The 16,431-nt window shown below is 34.4% G+C and overlaps 1 protein-coding gene across 2 annotated transcripts in view; it reads right to left on the minus strand.

The window, feature by feature from the left end:
• The window catches only part of ERBB4 (erb-b2 receptor tyrosine kinase 4), a 1,149,217-nt gene that overhangs the window by 689,368 nt on the left and 443,418 nt on the right, over positions 1-16,431 (minus strand). The gene's annotated exons all lie outside the window — the stretch shown is intronic.

Below are 16,431 nucleotides of genomic sequence, written 5' to 3' on the forward strand. Positions count from 1 at the left end.
TTTTAACCCTCCCAAGACAAACCACCCAAGCATCTTAGCATTTTAGTAAAGACTCTGAGTAGTGAAAAGCATTTAAAACCAAAGGAATGAAATTTTAAAGAAAGATAAGTAGTGTGTTCAGGGGCCATGCTAGTATTTTCTACACCATACTATAACACTCTTCAAATCCCTGTTGGTTGGAACCTAAGTAAAAATAAATAAATTATAAAGGAAAATAGAAGACAATTTCAGATAAAGCTATGATTCTAGAATCGCATCAGCTATGCCCAAACACCTTGCGCTAAATCTATCACTGGAAGGTTAGAAACGTTACTATCTGCCTTTTGAGAAGTCAAAGTATAATTGAACAGCACAGAGTATCTTCTGGGGAAGTAGCATCACTCTCCAAGAAAATGGAAGATTCAAAAAAAAAAAAGCCTACATGTTTTCTACCAACTTCCTACCCAATGCACAAAACCCTGTCCCTCCTTTCCTGATCAATCTTGACTGAGTATCCTCCGTGGAAAAGGCAGAATTTTATGATGGAGACAGCGTTTTACAGTTGAATGGATGTGAGATTTGGAGACAGAGATCTGGATTCATGTCTTGGCTAGATCCTCCTTTTTGCTGTGTTTGACTTTGATAGACTCTGTCCTTCTCTGCAAAATGTTGATAGTAATGGCAATGTCATTGTATTATCATGAATATAAAGTAAGAAACACTCAGGGAAGGTAAGAGAATTAAATAACAGTCACTGGGTGCCTACAATGTGCCAGGCTCTTTAAGTTCATCTTCTCTTTTTTGCTGCTTTATGGTACCAATGGCCCAGTGCCTGGAAAATACAAGGTGTTCAATTAAGAATTCTGTCTATTTTCCCCATCTAACAAGGCACCCCATTATATTGTTAGAATGCTCTAATTGTTAGCAAAATTTTTATTTTAAGCCAAAATCTGTCTCCTTTTAACTTCTGCCTAATTCTGTCTTCTGGAACAACTCAAAACTAAGCCACTCCCTTTTCTATGAGAGCCCTTCAAATATCTGAAAACAATTACCATGTTTTCCTTTCGTCCTTTCCTCACCAGGGTCAACACACCCACTTCTTTCAACTGTTACTTTTGAGGCATGACTTTCTGGAAACATACTGTCCCAAATGCCTATTATAGACACAGTCTAAGCCAGTCAATTATATCCTTAAACTTAGGGTCTTTATCTGAACATAATAGTCCAAATGCAGTTAAAAAAAAGTGGTTGAATCTGTGCTGAGCAGCTTACTGACCAATGAATTAGACTATCCTTTTAGCAGTATTTATGCTAGCAGGATACGTACTTTTTTTTTTTTTTTCTTTCACATGTATACTGAGGGAGGGCACTAATACACATGACATGGTTAAACAATTAAATATCATAAAGACTAGATCTATTTTTGTTGGAGAACATATTGTGACAATTCGTTTTCGAAGTTTCCTTTTCAGTTAGCCACAGATACAGTATGAGTTCTATAATGAAAATGTAGAAGACAATAATGGGGCTTAATTAGCTATAAAGGTAAACTTTGTTATGAGTTCTTAAGTGATTCTGTTCAGAATGCTCTGAGTTTAAGGTCTGTCAGCTGCTGATGCATGACCTGAGCAAGTCAGTTAACTTTCCTGCGCCTCAGTGCCCTCATCAGTAAAACCGAAGTGTCCTGCCACTTCACAGGGGCAGTGAGAATCACTCAACTAAAAAGACACATTGTGCATAAACACGAAGATACCAAGGCAAAAGGTGCCTTATAAATCTTGGATAGAGGAGTCAATGTTTTTTAAGGTGAAGCTCTCCCACTCCAAAGATTAAAAATCTAAGCAATTTGGAAAGCACAGTGGAGTCCATTTAACACATGCTTTACTTATTAGTATATTCCTGTACTTCTGTCTTCCTCTCAGCTCACCAAAATCCACCCTGACCCCAGACTTTTATTTCTTGCTTACTCCTCTTTTCTTCTAAGCTTTTTAATATGGTCTATCCCTTTGTAAAGAACACAATTTCTTTCCTTTTACCATATTCCTCTCTATTTGCATCACACGTTAGTTAACTTGTTCCCTCTGCTTCCTTAGGAAGGACATTTGATGGCTGACCCCATGAGTGCTCACACCTTCCCTACATCCTGCTTCGTGGGGAATAATAAAGCAGATGCTGTTGCAACTGCCTCACTGAAACATAATAAGAACTGAGGACAAAATGCCCAACTAAGTCACACCATTGACATCTGATTGTCCTTAAACTGATAAGAAGGATAATCAAAATGGGACTTTTCCAGAGCAGAGTTATCTGTGAATTTTGTCACCAGGAATGCTTTCAAATTAGTTCCTGAAATAAAAATGCAGCTTCCCATCTTGATTCTAAATGTGTTATAATTACATTCAACAAACACAAGGTTAAGCCAAGCGCTTAACAACTAGGTTATTGTCCCCAAAGGCTTAAGTACAACTAATCATTTGGTGACCTTAACTTCTTATTTGCTGAACCTAATTGCAGAGTTTGAAATAAATGCAGCAGTCACCTAGTCTTTGCAAGTGAAAGTTTTCTTGATAAATGCTTTGCTAACACTTCCATTCTCTGGCTATCCTCCTAGCCGACATTTGACTGAGTCCTGACAGTGTACCTTAGTTGGGATGCAAATCACATTTCCATTGAGAAAGTCTTCCTGAAAAACTGATAGAAATTCAAGAAAGCTGCCACCAGATATCTTTGGCAACAACTGGCTCTCCTTCCTTTGTCCCTGTTACATCCAGGATAATACATTTGCCTAAGTACCTAAATTTGAGATCTCAGAGTCTTTTTGTATACTTCTCACCCACAACCTCTATATTCAGTTAGTCATTAAGTCCTATTAAATCTATCTTTACAATGATTATTGAATGTATCTCATGCTTTCAACTGACACAGCAACCAACTGGTTCCAGGCTCTCATCAACCTAATAATCAAAACTTCAGATATCGAAATAACTCCATACTGCCACAAGATTGAGTTCCCCAAATAATACTTTCACGTTAATAACTGGTCTTGTCTTAAAGGCTCACCACAATTTGGTCCTGGTCTCCCTTTCCTACCTTAACTTCCTACCACCTCCACATTTCTGTTGCATCTCACCTCTTTCCCCTATGCACAAAATAATTCTTCTTTTTGTCTTTTTTAGCCTCCACATTTGTATACCGAATAAAAAAATGGAGGAAATTTTCCAAGTGAAAGTACATCTAGAATTCCTTCTCCATTTTCTCTATTCTTTTATAACTCTTATTATTGTTTCACAACTAACAAGTTTTATTTTCTCTATGAATTTTTTAAAAGACTCTATGTACTATTTTCTGTCTGAAGTTTAGCTTTACAACAAAAATGAGGGAGACAGAGATTTCTTATATATCCCTTGCCTCCACACATGTATAACTTCCTCCACTATCAATATTACTCACAGAATGCTTTTTTTTCTTTTTTTTAAACCAAGGATGAACTACATCATCCCACATAATCTTCCAAAGTCCATAATTTACCTTAGGGTTGACTGTTGGTGTTTCATCTTCCATGTGTTTGGACAAAGATATAATGACATAATTACAAAAGTATATAAAAGTATACAAAAGTACAATACTCATCATTATAGTATCATACAGAGTGTTTTCACTGTCCTCAAAATCCCCTGTGATCTGCCTATTTATCTTTCCCTACCTCTCCTGGTTGCACCAGCAACCACTGATTTATTTATTATCTCCACAGTTTTGCCTTTTCCAAAATGTCATGCAGTTGGAATCATATAGCCGTCTCACAGTCCTTGGATAGTTTGTTCTGTTTTTTCAGTCTTTGTTCTCCTTACTTTTCAGTCTTTGAGGATTCTGCTGATGTATCCTCTAACTCAGAGATTGTTTCCTCAGCCATGTCCAGTCTACTAATAAGCCCATCAAAGGCAATCTTCAGTTCAGTCACATTGTTTTTGTTTGTTTGTTTGTTTGTTGACCTCTAGCATCTCTTTTTGCTTCTTTCATTTTTTTTTAATATTGATTTTTATTTATTTATTTATTTATTTATTTTGGCTGTGCCAGGTCTGAGTTGCGACCCATGGGATCTTTAGTTGCAGCATGCGGACTCAGTTGTGGCATGCGGACTCTTAGTTGTGGTATGCAAACTCTTAGTTGCAGCATGCACGTGGGATCTAGTTCCCTGACCAGGGATCAAACCCAGGCCCCCTGCATTGGGAACGCAGGGTCTTATCCACTGGACCACCAGGGAAGTCCCTGGTTCTTTCTTAATATTTCCATCTCTCTGCTTACTGTGACCATCGGTTCTTGCATTCTGTCTACTTTATCTACTAGAGCACACAGCACATTAATCACAGTTCTTTTAAACTCCTGGTCTGATAATACTTGCCATGTCTGGTTCTGATGCTTGTTCTGCATCTTCAAAATGTGCTTTTTGCCTTTTGGTATGCCTTGGAATTTTTTCTTGATAGTCAGACATGGTGTGTTAGATATATAAAAGGAGGTGGTGTAAGTAGGCCTTTAGTAATGTGGTGAGGAGACAGCAAGTGTTCTATAGTCCTATGATTAGATCTCAGTCTTTTAGTGAGCCTATGCCTCTGAACTGTGAATTCCACAAGTGTTTCTCAGTTTTTTATCTCCCCCTTTTGGTGGGACAGGATGGCTACAGCAGGTGGAGTTGGGTATTTCCCTTCCCCGGGTCAGTAAGGCTCTGATAATACCTAGCAGGTTAGGCTCTAGTTAACTAATTTCCCCTGAGGGCAGGCCTTTTAAGAAGAATGACATGCATTTCAAAATAGTTCCTTTTCCCCTCTCTCTGCCAGAAGCCTAAGGGGATTTTTCTCCCACATTTACTGTGGAAATTCATTGAACTTCTGGAGGTAAATCCCACAGTATTATGGAGGCTCCCCTATGACTGGGTGCCCCTGAAGAGTTGTTGATTTTTCAGTCTCTTCAGCTTTTTTATTTGTTGTTAGGACAGAGTGGTGACTTCCAAGCTCCTTATATGTGGAACAGGAAACCAATTCTATGAATCTTTTTGTGACACCTGCCCCAAACACATCTAAATACATAATATTCAATCATCCATTATTTATCTTATGCATTTTTGTGTGTGTGCCAGGCAGGGTGCTAGGTGCCGGGAACATAAAGAAGGACAAAATGTAGTCCTTGATCTTATGGGGACTAGAGTCCATTCTGGGAATGTCTGTGACATTTACTACCTGTACTACTTTTTCAGCATTTATAAGGTTTGGGCTAGGAACTGTTAACTTATAGTTCTATACTTCTTTGTAAAACACAGTACAACAACTTAAAAAGAACTGGCAGTCAATAAAGATGTGCTGACTGAGTGAATACTTATTTTTTTATTATAAAATCTAAATAGTGAAGTAGATAAATTTGTGTCAAAAGATTTTTGTAGGGCTTTCCTCATTCTATCAGCTACCTGCACCGAGTAAGCCTGGGTCTGTTCAGGGTCCCCAACCACAGTGGCTCTCCCAAGGCCCATCTTCTGCCACAATCAATCTAGTTCTGAAATTTAAAACAAAACTTTTTTTTCTATAAAAATACATTTCCCTTGTTTCAAGTTTTCTAAAAACCTGTTCTCTCTAAGTAACAGCTTCGGTAAATAGTGGGCAGTAGCAAAGCAAGGTCCAAGTGTCTGAACTCTGAGGTGAAAGAACTGGGTCAAAATGCTGGCTTAGCTGTGCAGTCCTGAAAAAGTCACTACATTTCATCACCTATAAAAGGAGAATAATAACACCTAGACATAGGGTTGCAATAAGGAGGGGAAGATGTAATTAGGCATAAAACCAGCACAATGTCTCGTACTTATCTCAAGAAATGGTATGTATCAGGTATTAGTCTATGCCAACCTAAAAGGTAACTCTAATGATGCCTATAAATACCGTGTTTCTTATTACGAAGAACAAAGTTTCAGTATAACAAAATTTACTGGGAGAAAACCACTTAACCCAGCTTATCTGCTGAATGACAAAAGTTGTTTGAACATTTACACTACACAGTATCTATATAAATTGATGAAAATGCAAAGTATACCTCACTGTCCAACACCTTCCTACACAAAGTGATATGTGCTATAGCACAGATATGCACTAAGTACTACGGGGAAACAATGGAAAACACTAATTTTGCTTGAATTGGTGGTGGGGGTGGGATGGGGATTCAGATTGAATTTGGGGAACATGTTAAGGTTGAGGGAGTACAGATAACTTATATTTAGAACAAGTTCTTAGAAGATGTGTGATTTTCCCAAAGGAAAAGGGTGGAAAGGCATTCCAGAGAGGAAGAAAATTGCATACAAAAGCATAGAGACTTTAGTTTATAAAGAGTAACTGCATATAGGGGATCATGTTAATGAAGGGGGTCTCAGGTACTCAAGGCAGGCCAGAAAAGAAGACACTTAAAGCTGTGAAGGTTATGGCTTTGCTCTTCGCACAGCAGAGGCAGCGAATTGGACTACTTACCCATCCATTAGGTTTTTATATATGAGTGTACATATGTAAGTTAAGTTTCTCATGTTTGTACTTTATGTAGCACATTATTTATTATTAGACAAATCATTTCCTGGAACATAACATGAAAGACACCAGAGATTCTATAAGACACTAGGGAGAGGGACTTCAATTAGAAAAGTAAAAAATGTAAAACAGAAAAAAAAAAAATTCTACTCAATGATTTATTTTCCTGACTAAAGAAGTTATCAAGAATAAAAGAATTCACTCTTACTGTTATTCAATTTACTTAGGTTCCACAAATATTTAATAAGTAGCTGCTCTATGACAGACACAGGGTAATGTTTAGAATTCTGCAGTGAACTAGACATGGCCCTTGCCCTCAATGTATTTATTATATAGGAGAATAGATGGAAATTAAACAAATACTTAAATAATTGCCATAATGAAAGTGCTACAAAAAGCACAGGGTGCTATGAATGTAATAATGGGAGAAATTCAGTAAGACATGGGAGTTAGTAAAGCTTCCTTGAAGAAATAATTTTTAAAAAGAGATCTAAAAACTGAACAGAGCTTAGCCTGGATAGGAATAAGGGCATGTTTCTATGTGTGCTGGTGGGGAGAAAGTCTGAGCATGAAAGAAAGGACAATAGAGTTAGATCTGAATACAAAAAGGAAGTTGGCAATGATTGAAAGATGGGCATGAGTTTTAATGTCATCAGTGATAGCAGAAGACAAGATTTATTGGCAGAGACCAGAAAATATAGGAACATAAGAATTTTGACCATTGTCCTCAGAGGATAGAAAGTTTTAAGAAAGGAAGTAAAATCATCCAGCATACAGTCCATGTTTGCTTGTACCTTCCACTGTTTTTCTTCCATGAACTCTCCCCAGCGCTTCGTTGACGCCTCATTAATTTCTTTTATGAATGCTTCCCAGTGCTTCCATGTGATACCCACCATCTTTTAGATTGTTGAAACAACTCTCACTCATCATGTACAGCCTTTGTACATTTTTAGCTATTGATTTCCTCTTAAAAACAACGAAGTGTTTGACTTGTAATTTCACCTTTCTGAAAATACAAAATCACTACCACCCAAAAGCTGAACCTCTAAAAAAGCTTTGTAAAAATGTATTGTCAAATCTTCAGAGCACAGCCCAATAGTTGCTGCCTAGGGAGTCAAAGGAAGGAAGAAACCCAATAGGGTTAGACAAAGCTACCTCTTACTAAGGGGCTACAGGTGCTAGGCACCCCAGTTGGCACTTTTATTTTTGGAAACAAATGTGGCACCAAATTGTTTAAGAGGATTCACTTCAACGCTCAATTACATATTTTGATTTCCATGTAGATATTTAATAGTAGTGATTTTGAAGAGCCTTATATTTACTAAAACAAATACTTCAATTTTTTATCACTTTCAATATATATTTTAATATAGCATTTTATAGTTATATGGGTTCAAATTAAGGATCAGAAGAAATAATTACAGTGTTTCTAAATGGAAGAGCTTTCACATTTTATTTTCACACTTTTGAACTTTAAATTATGCTCTATGTGACTGAAGAGGGACCTTTAAAATTGATTTGGTCTTGTGCAAAATTGTTCAAGTTTAAGGCTGTCCTTTTTTGAAAGAAAACAAAGTGTTCCATTATCAGAATCAGAGAAAAATAAAGCTAATGAAAATGTACATAATTATGATTTTTTTTTAAAAAAGGTTTTATTTGATTATATTCCAGTGTTTGGAAATTAGAATTAAAAGGTAGCCCACTGCCAAAACGCTCCTAGTTAGTTTTAAAAACTCACATAAATATCATTTGTTCTCTCCCTTTGAACCAAGGTCTTTGCTACTTATAAATAAAAAAGGTGAAGAAATAACCTTTATACACTCAATTCCCCTGAGCAAAGAGTATCTAAGAATCATAGAGTGAGATGGGTTTGTTATTTGCATTTTTCTCTAATTAAGGTTGAGACAAGCCTGTAAATTAATTATACTCACCATTTAAGCCAAATTTAAATACCACAACCCCCAAAAGTATTAAAAAAACCTCTGCATCTGCTCAGCATCTTAATAAATTCATTTCTAATTTAAGTATATTTGCAAGGGTATTTTTTTTTCCTGGAAAATGCATTACAATGTAGGGACTTCTAAAAAAAAATCTTTTATTAAGCAGTTTCATTTTTAATAATATTCTCTTAGAAACATTATATAGGGTTAGTATTTTACACTAATTTGACTCAATTCTAGAAAATAATGGCTCATTAATATTTATATATGTATATGTATGAATTGTCACTAATTTATATTTATAATATATATGCATATATTTGTATATGTAATAGACATAAATTATACTGTTCTATTTCTTATTTCTATTTTTCCTGTACTCCTTCAAATATTCAGTTTCTACTAAATGTACATTTTTTAATAGATACTATGGAATTTATTTTGTTTTTAATATTTTTAAGATATAGAGAAAACTGTCAAATATATATACTATTTAATATTTCACTTAAATGATTAAGAAAAAACGTTTCAAAAATATGCTTATATAACTGCCAAAGCGAGAATATAGACACATTTCATCTTTTGATTTTTCATGTAGAACTGCTGAAAAGCATCAGGATTTTGAATCAGTGTATATTTTCAGATTAAATAGTATTTAACCTCTGAGAAAAAAGATATATTTTTCCAGGCCAATTGTAAATTGCACAGCTTTTTCAATTGAAATACAAGTTCTATGATTAGATTTAGTACAAAATCAAGTTTCAATTTAACAGCCAGCTGTAAATATATACGTATAAAATTGCATATGTAGTATGTTTAACAGTCCTAGAAATAGCTTTCAGAAACTATCAAAGATTTGAAAATTTCATTTAACCCAGAATGTCTGCTTTGGCCCAACAAACATGTTAAAATACTATTCTCTCAACTTCATTTTTAGTATTCTCTATCTCACCCAGCTAAGATTTCATCAACTAAAGACAGCAAATATGTTATATTTTACCACAAATGTAGTTTTACACAAAATTCAAACAGAAAGAGAAATTTAAAAGTTATAACACCGTATCTTATTTCACTGCTTGTTTAGCTGACATGTATTTCTTGAAGGTGCAATTTCTTTGAACCTCATGATAGTTAGTTCTAAGTATTCTGAATGTTGTGCTTCATAGTTTTTTCTTGTCCTCTATCCCAAGTAGGGACACAGAAAAACAAAACAAAACAATATTTTGTTAAATGAGAAAATAGTTATAGGATACAAATACTTGATATAGGAATCTTACTTATTTGTCCACCATTTAATAGAGTTACAAATATATCACTTATTTATCTTACAAAGCTATTCAGGAAAATTTAAATTCAGGCTTGTTCTCCCTTTCTATATAATCCAATTAAAATATGTGTACAATTGAAATAGATATGCTGATTTAGAAAATGTTGCCCTCATATTTTAGGTAAATGTGAATATAATACATGTGGACCCACCTTTACTACGCCATAGATATTTAATTTAAATGGTGTTTTCCTCTCCAATTTTTAATGATTCTAGAATATCACTACTTTTCTCATCGTGATTCCAATCAATCTTTCCAACACAATCTCACACAAGTCATTCTATCTGGTATGTAATGATCTAAAAACAAACATGGATAGGCAGTGATAGCTACTATTTTTTCTTTTTTTTATAGCCACGCCGAGCGGCTTGCCAGATTTAAGTTCCTTGATAGAATCTGTGCCCTCAGCAGTGAAAGCACGGAGTCCTAACCACTGGACCACCAGGGAATTCCCGATAGCTACTATCTAAGTAAACTATTCAATAAATCATTTTCTAACCCAAAGAAATAAAGTATTTTGTAAATTATCTATTTTAAGAATGAATTTTTCAGTGTAGGGTTTTGCTAAATCATACTACACAGCAGAAAGTTTAGCGCAGGCAGAGTTCAATGTGAGTAAGTAGGATATTGAAACAACACAAAACAAATACAAACCTCCACCATACACTGTTGGATTTAATTTTAGTCATCTGCTTTGAACTGCCAGAGGAGAATAAAAGGTAGGCGCTGAAGCGAGAAGTGGGCTGAAATGTAAATATTTCAGAATTTCATATTGAGCATGACTAGTTGTTCATTCTTACTGGAAACAGCTATGAAATAGGCAAAAGCAGGGTTGCTTGTTGCAACCTGAAACTCATTATTGCCAACCATCATCCTTGATTTACTGTAACAAAACCATGTTGATGAAGCCAAGGTCTTAGGTTCCAGTGAGCCAGTCTGCATCTTGCAGTCTCTTATTTGCAGATTTATCTGCCTTTCTGCAAATATTTGTCCTTAGAAGAGTAACTATGCGTAAGTATGAAAATGAAGTAATGCATAATAGGTCCATTACCAGCACGGGGAAAATGATGCAAATTTCATGTCCTATGGAGAGTGGTTGAAAAAGCAACATTCTCATACATGAAAAAAAAAAAAAAATATATATATATATAAAATAAAAGAGGATGATAGGTCCATAGCATTATAAAATATTATTAACTAAAAGACAATGATAATATTTGAATTTAAGAATAGGACTTTTCTTTAGTAAAGAAAAAATGAACTATTTATATGATTTCTATAAAGAAATAACACAAGCTTTATTTTTCAAAAATAGGCAGTGTTAGATGACACTGTTTCTTATATACTCAAAAAACTCCCTATAGCTCTGTCAAATATACAATAAAAGAAGAATTTTTGGGCTTCCCCGGTGGCGCAGTGGTTGAGAATCTGCCTGCCAATGCAGGGGACACGGGTTCGAGCCCTGGTCTAGGAAGATCCCACATGCCGCGGAGCAACTGGGCCCGTGAGCCACAATTGCTGAGCCTGCGCGTCTGGAGCCTGTGCTCCGCAACGGGAGAGGCCGCGGTAGTGAGAGGCCCACGCACCGCGATGAAGAGTGGCCCCCGCTCGCCACAACTAGAGAAAGCCCTCGCACAGAAACGAAGACCCAACACAGCCATAAATTAAAAAAAAAAAAAAAAAAAGACTTTTTTTTTTTTCAAAATTTGTTGCATTCCCATTGCAACATGTTTTATTCATTACCTGAGAGTAGATACTTTTAAAAGCTTTTTGCTTTAAAAAACTATACTTTCTGACTCTTTCAAAGTCATTGCCTTTTGCTACCAATAACAGAATATGAATGCTGATCTTTGAAAAGATATCTTAATGTATCAATTTATTTTATTTATTTTTCAGTAATAAAAGACATGTTTAATCATTAAGATTTAAGGTTTCTATACTGGAGCACGCAGAAGTCCAATGAATTACTGGCATTGTAGTATTCCAGGTCAATGGATCAACTGCTAAATAAATGTATCTCTTCATCTCTTCTTAACATACACTTTTTCCAAAACAATTTGCAAACAACTAAATTCAAGCCACAAATTAAAAGTGATTACCTATTATAACAATGGTTGAAGATAGGTATTAACATTCCTTATATATAATCTACATTATACATCACACTGCCTTACACTTATTTGGCACTTAAAAATTATTTGCTTAAAGTGAATATATAAAACAGAGAAAATAAATTTAAAGTACAAAAGCTAGCAGGTCAGGCACCTTGTTAGAAGCTCTGAGTTACTGAATGCCAGCAGTAGCAAGGAAGACCAATGGGATGACAAAGGAGAGAAACCCTCAAGAATTTTAATGAGGGTAAAAGGTCTAATGGTTCATTCCCATTACTTGCTATATTTCATCTTGTTTTAGAGAGTTCACAAAGTGTAAGACAATAACGCAAAATCTGTGATTTTTATGCCTTGCTGTTTTCTATTATAAGTCTTAACCTTGTGACGGTGATAAAGTACATAGTAAGTAAGTTTTAGGGCCTTTTTCTAGCCAACTATACAGTGTCTCAGGGGTCTAAATTTAAGTACTATCAACTAGATTTTTTTTTCCCAAAAAGAAATATAAAAACCTGAGGTTACAGCAAAGCTGGGTTAAAAGGTGTATACAGAGATAAGCATCAAATTTGATATAATAAAACCATCTTGAAAGAATGCATTTCAAAGTATTTTAATAACATATATCTAACAAAGATTAAGAAAGTATCTACAAAACATTACAGGGTTGTTGTTTTTTTTTTGATTATATATAAGCACATCTTCAATCCAATTTCAAAGGCCCACTTCTGCTGTGTTCTTGAGATCTTGGGAGATATACTAGATAAGATATTTTAGTATCAGTGAAAGAAAACAAACCTATCTAGTTTAAGGAAAAAGAGGGAAATCACTTCAAGGCTACTATCAAGTTCCAAGAGTATGCTATTGACCCAATGGCTGGAATGCAACCAATCTTCAGAAGCAGACTGGAACCTGGAAATGAATGGCTCCCTCATTATTAATTTGGGGTGAACGATCTCTTGCTCTGGTCTCTATGTCAGTTCCAGTGTGTTGGCTCCATTCTTCTGTTTTCACAGCTCTCTCTGACACTCAAACAATGAGGAAAAAACAGCTGTGTTCTGGTACCCAAGTGCTCAAGAAGCTAACTAATATAGAAACTGAATGGTCTTAGTCAAAATTCCAAATCCTCATGGGAATGGATTCTGATTGACCCAGCCTGTGTCTTATGCCCACACATCTGACCTGTGGAGCTGTCGCACTGAAATAACATGAGGAGGGTCCCACATATTTATCTAGAGAACATACCACATATAAAATAGCGATTTATAATTAAGTATTATTAAATATTAAGAATAACACATTTGTCCATTAAACAAAGACTTAATGAAAACCTACTATATTTTAGGCACCGTTCTAGACACTGACTATTCAGATAGTAAAAGAGGTAAACAGAGTATATGGTTAACCTGCTCTCGTGAATCACAGAAACTAGAGTGGTTTCTTACAAAACGAACAACAAAAAAACACTATGATCTTGCTAATAGAGACGAAAATAAGGATGGAAAAAATTTTAAAACAAAAATACTTTCTTCATTTCTTAAAGACAGAAATAAATTCCAAAGTGAAATTTAAAATCCCTATCTATGATGTCTTTCTAAACACCTTATAGTTATGGGTCATTCTTAGAGGAAGGGAAATTGCACATCTCTGTAAAAAGTGGCTCAATGAATTACAGTTCTATAAATATATGTGAGGGCTATGTAATCCATAGGATAAGTTAATGAAAGTTTACTATTCACTCATACAATTCAAAATTTATCATAAATGATAGCATAATGTAACATAACTAGATTTCCTTTATACGGGCTCTATTTATTGCAATGTGTCAATATCGAACAGATTATGTACTTTGGAAGGAAGCTACTAAAAACACAAATGAACCATAATGTAGTTATCAGAAGGAATTAAATTTTATATTAAATGGAGAGCTTTTAGCATATTCTAAGGTATAGTTACAAATAATGGCTCATCCAGTGCAGTAGAATGAAGATTTCAGCTAATAGTCCTAAATTTCAGGGACTCACCAAAAAACAGAGAATGGGAATCCAGAGAGTTCTGTCCTAGGACCACTTCTTGGACTAACACTTGTCAATCTCCCTTGACTATTTCATCTTATCCCCAAATGCTAATTTATCATTTGGGTGCTGATGTTTCCTAGATATTTATCTATAGTATAAGGGTCTGTATCTCTCAAATTTAATATTTTATTCCATCCCCCAATTTATCTTCATCCACACTATACTATAAGTTCCATGAGAGGAAGAACCCTGTTTTATTCATTTGAACGCATGTGTCCAGTATCTAAAGCAATAACACTAGGTACACATTTATTAACTCTGACTTAGGGCCTTCTTTCTAAGCCTTAACTTATATTACTCCCATTGGAATGCCCTTCCACCCACCCACTTTGTGAGCCTCTATTCATTTTCTCATGACTCAATCTAAGCATGTTTCTGATGAAATCTTTCCTGAATCCTTCAGAATTACCCATTCCTTTCTTTGCCCAGCACCCACACTTACCACTAACACAACACCATGCCTTCATTCTGATTCTGGCTTCCTATTTCAGTCTTGGCAACTAAAAAATTTTGTATGTGAATATATATGTATATATGCACACACACTCATACATACAGTAATTATTTATTACACATCTGTAACCCTCTACAAGACCGCAGGATTGTTGAAACCAAGAACAATAGATTACTTGCTATTGTATCCTTGGGCTAAGACCATTTGCTGAGTAAATGAATATATGTCACTATTAGAAATGATTATTTTCCAAAGGAAGAAAGTATAAGATGTTATTAGTAAGTCAAAAACAAAAAGAAAATCTATTATAGTTATCATTAAACAAACATTAAAATTGAGATATGTGCATGAGTTAGTACAAAGTTTATATGAATTTTTAGAGATGCTCCTTAGGAGCCAATAATTACTTTTTTAAAGAAATAACTTATTTTTTGCTCCAAGTATAAATCTTGGTCTTCCTTATTTTATTCTTTCCCAAATCTGTTCATTCTATTAACTTATTTTTTTTTACTTCAGAATAGTTCCTAAAAATGTAGAATATCCAACAGTATAGACCATGATGCCCAAAAATTTATATGCTACTTTCATATTTCTAAGATTAAAATTGACTAAAGTCAATTTTTGATCATTCTGTTACCTTATAAGAGATTAAGAATGATAAAATAATAAAATATGTAATAATCAAGACAATTTTATGTTATTTATTTTAAAGACTGTCATAGTACTCATGCTATTTTTTGTTAAGCCAGTGAAATCTAGAGCAAACAAAGCAAGGAAAGAATAAGAAGAAAAACTAACATCTTAGATTGCCTTTTTAAATTTTCTCATATTATTCTGTTCTAACAGACCATTTAACCTATTTCCCCTGTTTTAGAATTCAGCTTTTCCTTTTCCTTTTCTACAACATCATTGAGTTTCTTGGCATTTCTAACTAAATCTACAAATCAGCTCATATACCATCAAGTTTTTATTTTGATTTTGAAGAATAAATTCTATCTGAAAATAATCAAGACAGGTTAGAATCTTGCAAGCAAATTTTAATAACTAATACTCAGATGCACTGCTATGAAGAGGTTGTTCTAGGATAGCTTGTATGTGTTCATTTCTTGAAACGGTAGTCCAAAATAGAAAAAAAAAAAAGTGCTAAGTTCTTTTTAGGTCTTCTCACTCAAGGCTTCAGATAAATTTTTACTATCTACTCTTGATAAACAAAGATGTCATAATTAAACACCACAGTTAATACAAGCTACATAACTTGTAGAATTAGAGTTCTATCAACCAAACAATACTATATGGAAACACCTTGATACGGAAATTCCCTATATCAATACTAGTATGACAGTCATTTTAAAAGCAGATATCATGTCTCATAGTGTTATTTAAGTTTTGAGGTGGTACATTTTCTGAGGTTGTTATCACTTCTAGACATTTTTATTACATTCAAAGTATTTCAAAATGACTGTTTTTTACTTCTTATCTAAGTATGGAATGATTAAAATTATCATAGTTCTCTAATTTACTATCTACTAAATAGTTTACTGTATCAGTATTCAAAACATTATTTATGTCTTTATTTATATAAGACAGTGCTCCTGAGAAGTGTGTAAATAAGATTGAAAATAAGAGTGCATATATTCTAGGGATGCTATTATTTAAAATAATCTTATTAATTCTTTTATGAAGAATAAATTATTAGTTATACAAAACACTGCATCCTCATCTCACTTCGTCAAAGTCTCTTTGAAGTTCGGATTTTCCTATACCTGTTCCGGATGAAGCAAAACTTAAGAAACTGTAGGCATTAAGTACTAATAACAGGTTTAACAGAATAAGGATAAATGAGAGCCCCAATAACAAGTCTGTAAAAGGACTCGTCTCTGGGTAACTTCATATATGCACGTGTACATTTGTGTGCATGCATATATCAACTTATATAAGTACTTGTGATTTCCTACGACTCTAAATAATTTGTTGGTTTTCAAAAACAGATGTCATT

Source organism: Balaenoptera acutorostrata, chromosome 8, assembly GCF_949987535.1.
Source record: "Balaenoptera acutorostrata chromosome 8, mBalAcu1.1, whole genome shotgun sequence".
Classification (NCBI taxonomy): Eukaryota; Metazoa; Chordata; class Mammalia; order Artiodactyla; family Balaenopteridae; genus Balaenoptera; species Balaenoptera acutorostrata.